Source organism: Lactuca saligna, chromosome 9 (genome assembly GCF_052625555.1).
Source record: "Lactuca saligna cultivar CGN05327 chromosome 9, ASM5262555v1, whole genome shotgun sequence".
NCBI classification, from domain to species: domain Eukaryota; kingdom Viridiplantae; phylum Streptophyta; class Magnoliopsida; order Asterales; family Asteraceae; genus Lactuca; species Lactuca saligna.
The window spans coordinates 116,744,650-116,750,890 of record NC_136425.1 but is presented as its reverse complement, the minus strand read 5'-3'; the positions used below and the strand labels follow the sequence as shown (position 1 = coordinate 116,750,890).

Here is a 6,241-nt window from a genome sequence, read left to right as displayed (position 1 = left end):
GGCAAAAACCGACGTCAGATAAAGAAGTTATGAATTTTTAAAGAAATTCCTTAATCGCGTCATTTTAATAAATAAATAATAAAAATAATTTTGGAATTTTCCAACGGAATCTAAACGAAAGTTGTAGAGTGTAGTTGATATGTGCATAATTAGTTAATTATTAAGCATATATTCTTAGTTATTTTTGATTAATTATGTGAATAATGTGGACAAAAGGTACTTAAAATGTTGTGAATTGTGTTTTCAGTCCAAAAGATATGCTTGGAAGCAAAAAAGGAGAAAAGGAAAGCAATTGAAGATTAAAGAGTGAAAGAAGGAGATATACTCGGCGAGTAGATCGACCCTACTCGGCGAGTACACGAGGATATTCCAGAAGATAAATACGACTGCTGATTCAAGACGGATAAGTATGGATCTACTCGGCGAGTTGATTCTGCTACTCGCCGAGTACACCCTGTTTTGGGATATCTATAAAAGACGAATCCTTATCTCATGGGAAGGGACCCCTGGCGATTTTTGAAGGATTAGCTGCGACTAAGAGATTCAGAAGGCGCTAAGGAACCCTTGGCTTCAGTAGTTGGAAGAATTCAAGCAATTAGGTTAATTCTACCACTTAGACTTAGGAATTGAACATGTTTGCTTTAGTAAACTTTGTTTTTATGTTTGTTTCTACTGCAATTATGAGCTAAATTCAGTTTTGTTTCTGTTTGGGGAATACCAAAGAACTCCTATGGTTTAATTATTGATTCTTGCTTAATTGTCTATTGGTGATTTATTAAATTAAGTTGGTTAAAGAACCTTATGTATTAATCACTACTATTTTCTGTTAATTGGAAGGCAATTAGGTTGCATGAACATCACTTAATTGTTAACCTCATATGTCTATGTGAATGCTAAACCATATGCTTAGAAGTAATGATTACAAAACTAAGATTAATAAGAAAATAGGAAGATTAATGTGTGAGCTTGTTTGAGAAACCATCAACAAGAGGTTAATTGAATTAATAACTTAATTAACCATTAAAAATCTTATTTAATCCAAATAATTAATCTAGGGAATTAATTAGTTTAAACACTTGATCAACGCTTAAATTAGTTAATTGCCTAAGGGTTAGGAGTAATGAATATGAACCTAACTATTATAATTGGTAACCAATAGCAATTAATCCACCTTAACTTAAAAAAACCATAGGAGTGAATTGGTTGAACCTAAATAGAAACATCTTTATCAAATTTGGTGAATAGTTGTTGCTTTAGTTAATTAGTTAATTTAGTTTGTCTAAGTTTCTAGTCTTGCAAAACTAGAGAAAAACCCTTTACTTTTATTATTTGTTTTAGTTAAAATTAGCTATTAGTTTAATTTTCCGTTCCCTGAGTTCGATACCTCACTTATCAATCTATACCACTTAAAGACAGGTTCACTGCCTTTGTGTGCTCAAATTATTAATAAAAAGTAGGGATAAAACTAGTTGAATTTACACACATCAAGTTTTTGGCGCCGTTGCCGGGGAACGGTTCTACATAATTAAGCTAAGTCCTAATTTTTTCGATCCTTTGTGTGAGTTTACTTGCATAAAGTTCATTTATTGCAATTGAGTAACTAGTAATTAGGTTTTAGTTAGTTTAAAACTTTGAAATTTTTTTTGAAATATCACTGATACTCGCCGAGTGCAATCGCACCTACTCGGCGAGTAGAAGTTTAGTCAGCAGTATATTTTCTTTATTTTTGCAATCTTTTTGTTCTTTTTACGTTTTTTTTATTTGATTGATTTCAGGACTTTCATGACCAGAGGAGCAAACACACCACTGGTACCCCCGTTTGAAGACCCCGAATCCGCATTGGAAAAAAAACAAAGGGAAGGACGTGGAGAGTTCAAGCACACCAAAGAAATCACCATTGACCAACTTGAAGACTGTTTTTGGGAAAAAGAAGAGCAGTAAATCAGGAGCTTCAAGCGCTTCTTTGATAATTGAGGAGCCAATTCAAGAAGATATTGGATACGAGACCGAGGAAGAAGAGGAGGCAACGTACGAGCAAGAAACCGAGTCAGAGGAAGAGTTAGCATTCACTATGGCTAACATTGATGAAATCCCCATGGGAGAATGGAAGAAGAGGATGCGCGACAACCATGGCTCGGGACTTGTGCAACCCACAATTCCCACGACTGCTACCTTTGAACTAAAAGGTCATATCCTAGCTTCACTCAAGGAAATACCTTTCTATGGGAAAGATCATGAAGATGCCTACAAACATTTGGATGAAGTAAATGATGTTGCTGATTACTTCAATATTCCAAATGTAACCCGTGAAACGCAACTACTTTGTATGCTTCCGGTAACCTTCACGGGTGCTGCTAAAGACTGGCTCAAGTCACTTCCCCCCGGATCAGTCACTACTTGGGCCAGAATGAAGGAAGAATTTATTGATCACTTTTGCCCACCATCCAAGATAGCCAAACTGAAGAAGGCCATTGCAAACTTTGAACAACAAGCTGGAGAGTCTTTATATGAAGCATGGGAGAGGTACAAAGGTTTGCTCAGAAACTGCCCACACCATGATCTAAACAGCCAGCAAGAAGTTTCCATCTTCTATAATGGAGTCAATGTTACAACCCGGCAGTTGCTAGACTCACAAGGCCCACTTACAAAGAAGCCACCCCCGGTGATTAAAGAATTGATTGAAGAATTCTCTAAACACTCTAGATAATACCACAACCCTAGGAATGATGTCACGAGGGGAGCCGCGTACGCTGCTACTGAAGATTTATCCGCAGTCATGGCCATGTTAAAAACCATGGATAGGAGAATGGACAAAATGGATCAAACTATCCATGCTATACGGGTGGGTTGTGAAAACTGCAATGGACCTCACCTCACTAGAGATTGCGATTTGGATGAGAATGGCAACAAAAATGCACAAGCATGTTATTCGAGCGGTGACCGGTATGATGAGGACTGTCGCAAACAAAAGAAAGAGTGGCTGCCTTACGAAGAGTACAAGAAGGCCAAGGAGGAAAAGTATAGACAAAAAGGGAGAGGCTTTTACCAAAAGGAGGAGCCGGTGCAAGAGAGGAAGCCAAGCTTGGAAGATATGCTTACTAAATTTGTGGCCGCTTCCGAGAAAAGACATAGTGACCATGATGCTGCTATCCAAGAAACAAGAAAAATGCTCATGAACCAGCAAGCATCCATCCACAACATAGAAACGCAGCTTGCGCAACTTGCTCAACAACTAAACCAAAGATCACCGGGTGAGCTTCCTAGCAAAACCGAGAACAACCCACGAGGTGCACAAGTAAATATTGTCACAACAAGAAGTGGGAAGATCATCACTCCCCTGGCCCCCATTCGAACTGAAGCAACCAAGGACTCACAGAAGGAAGGAAGGGAAGAACAAGTAGAAAACCAAGATTCACAATCTGAGAGTTCTACTCGTCGAGTAGGGCCGAAGGACTCGGCGAGTACCCCTGCTAAAACGAATGAACAACCTCCCTTGAAGCCATACTAGCCTCCAATGCCATACCCAGCCCGAGCCAAGAAAGAGAAGCAGGAAGAGGAATATCAGAAGTTTCTAGACCACATTAAAACTCTTCAAATCAACATTCCTTTCATTGAAGCCATCATGCAAATGCCCAAGTATGCTAAGTTCCTTAAGGAACTCCTCACCAACAGAAGAAAGATGGAGGAAGTGCAGAAGGTAGTGCTTAATGAGAACTGCTCCGCCGCAATGCTAAACAAGTTACCAAAGAAGAAGGGTGATCCGGGGAGCTTAACTTTACCTTGCCAATTTGGCAACTTGGCTGTGATTCATGCCTTAGCTGATTCCGGAGCAAGTGTGAACCTTATGCCATACTCGTTCTTTAAGAAGCTAGACCTCCCGGAGCCAAGGCCAATTTGAATGGCAATTCATTTGGCAAACAAGACTGTCACTTTCCCAAGAGGCATTTGTGAAGATTTGCTAGTGAAAGTGGACAAATTTGTCTTCCCGGCTGATTTCATCATTCTAGACATGGAGGCGGATCCGCAAGTGCCAATTATCCTTAGAAGGCCCTTCCTCAACACAGCTAGCGCTATCGTAGACATGAGAGATTCTAAGCTCACATTGTGAGTTGGGGACGATTCAGTGACATTCGGGGTAGACCAAGCCATGAAGTACTCAAGGAGTAGTGACGACACAGCTTTCTTAATCGACATGCTTGACGAACTATTGGAAGAAGACATACCTGAAGATTCCAGCAAGTTTGCAGCTTTGGATGAAGCATTTGATCCAGAAAAGGACTTACTAGAGATTGAAAGACTGTTGGAAGAAGCGGAGTATGAAGAAATAAAGAAGCAATCTGAGAGCCCTACTCGCCGAGTAGACCCGATCTACTCGCCGAGTACATCTGAAGAAAAGCCAGAAGTCGTGAATGCAGCTACCAACTCGCCGAGTACCAAACCTGCACTCGGCGAGTCCGTCACTAAGCACAACCAATTGGAGCTTAAAACACTACCTGACCATCTGGAGTATGCCTTTCTGGAAGAAGGAAATCAGAAGCCCGTCATCATAGCCTCGGACCTATCAAAGACGGAAAAGGAAGAACTTGTACACGTGTTGAAGAAAAGGAAAAGAGCCATCGCATGGAGCATCTCCGACATCAAGGGAATAAGCCCATCCTATTGCTCTCACAAAATCAATTTAGAAGAAGGAGCAAGGCCGGTGGTGCAACATCAAAGACGATTGAACCCGAACATGCAAGAAGTCGTCAAAAAGGAGGTGGTCAAGCTTTTAGATGCAGGAATCATCTACTCCATTTCCGATAGTCCATGGGTGAGTCCGGTCCAAGTGGTGCCCAAGAAAGGAGGAATGACGGTCATCACCAACGAAAAGAACGAGTTAATTCCAACGCGAACGGTAACCGGTTGGCGAGTGTGCATCGATTATCGAAAGCTAAACGATGCCACTCGCAAAGACCATTTCCCCCTTCCTTTCATAGATCAAATGTTAGAGAGACTATCGGGCCATAGCTATTACTGCTTTCTAGATGGGTTTTCAGGGTATTTTCAAATACCCATAGACCCAATGGACCAAGAAAAGACCACCTTTACATGCCCAAGTGGGACTTTCGCCTATAGACGCATGCCATTTGGACTATGCAATGCACCTGCGACATTTCAAATGTGCATGACCGCCATATTCCATGATATGGTGGAAAAGTTCATGGAGGTCTTTATGGATGACTTTTCTGTATTCGGATCTTCTTTCCATGACTGCCTCACAAATCTTGACTCAATGCTTGCAAGGTGTGAGAAAACCGACTTGGTCCTAAATTGGGAAAAGTGTCACTTCAAGGTCAAGGAGGGTATAGTTTTGGGACACAAAGTCTCTAAAAAGGGAATTGAGGTGGATCGGGCAAAGATAGACACCATTGCCAAATTACCCCCACCAACTAATGTGAAGGGCATTAGAAGTTTTTTGGGACACGCAGGTTTTTACCGACGATTTATAAAAGATTTTTCCAAAATCACGAAACCTCTAACACAATTATTACTAAAAGATGCACCCTTTAATTTTACTAAAGAGTGTTTAGAGGCATTTGACTTTCTAAAGGAAAAATTAACTAATGCCCCGATCATTATAGCACCAAATTGGAACTTACCCTTTGAGATCATGTGTGATGCTAGTGACTATGCACTAGGAGCGGTCCTTGGTCAAAGGGTTGATAAGCACTTTCAACCCATCTATTATGCAAGCAAGACCTTAAACCCCGCCCAAGAGAATTATACTACTACTGAAAAAGAATTGTTAGCCGTGGTTTACGCTTTTGACAAGTTTCGCCCTTACTTGGTTTTATCTAAAACCATTGTTTTTACTGACCACTCGGCTATCAAGTATTTGTTTTCCAAATAGGATGCCAAGCCAAGACTAATACGATGGGTGCTGCTTCTTCAAGAATTCGATATAGAGATACGAGACAAGAAAGGAATGGAGAATGTAGCGGCCGATCATTTATCTAGGCTCGAGAACCCGCAATTGCAAGAAGATAAGGATGGAGACGACTTTCCGGATGAATACATTATGGTTTTCGTGGGAGAGGAGCCATGGTTCGCAGATATAGCTAACTATTTAGCTACAAATTACGTCCCGAAGGATTATAGTAGTCAAAAAAAGAAGAAATTCTTTGCGGAGATCAAATATTACTTTTGGGATGATCCATACCTCTTTCGAAGCTGTGCGGATGGAATTATAAGAAGATGTGTG

The 6,241-nt window shown here is 40.6% G+C and overlaps 1 non-coding gene across 1 annotated transcript; it reads right to left on the bottom strand.

The window, feature by feature from the left end:
* Positions 1-2,455: 2,455 nt before the first annotated feature.
* Positions 2,456-2,562, bottom strand: LOC145019008 (small nucleolar RNA R71). Its single transcript, XR_013667328.1, has one exon. It is a non-coding gene; the product is annotated as a small nucleolar RNA R71 (small nucleolar RNA).
* Positions 2,563-6,241: the final 3,679 nt, after the last annotated feature.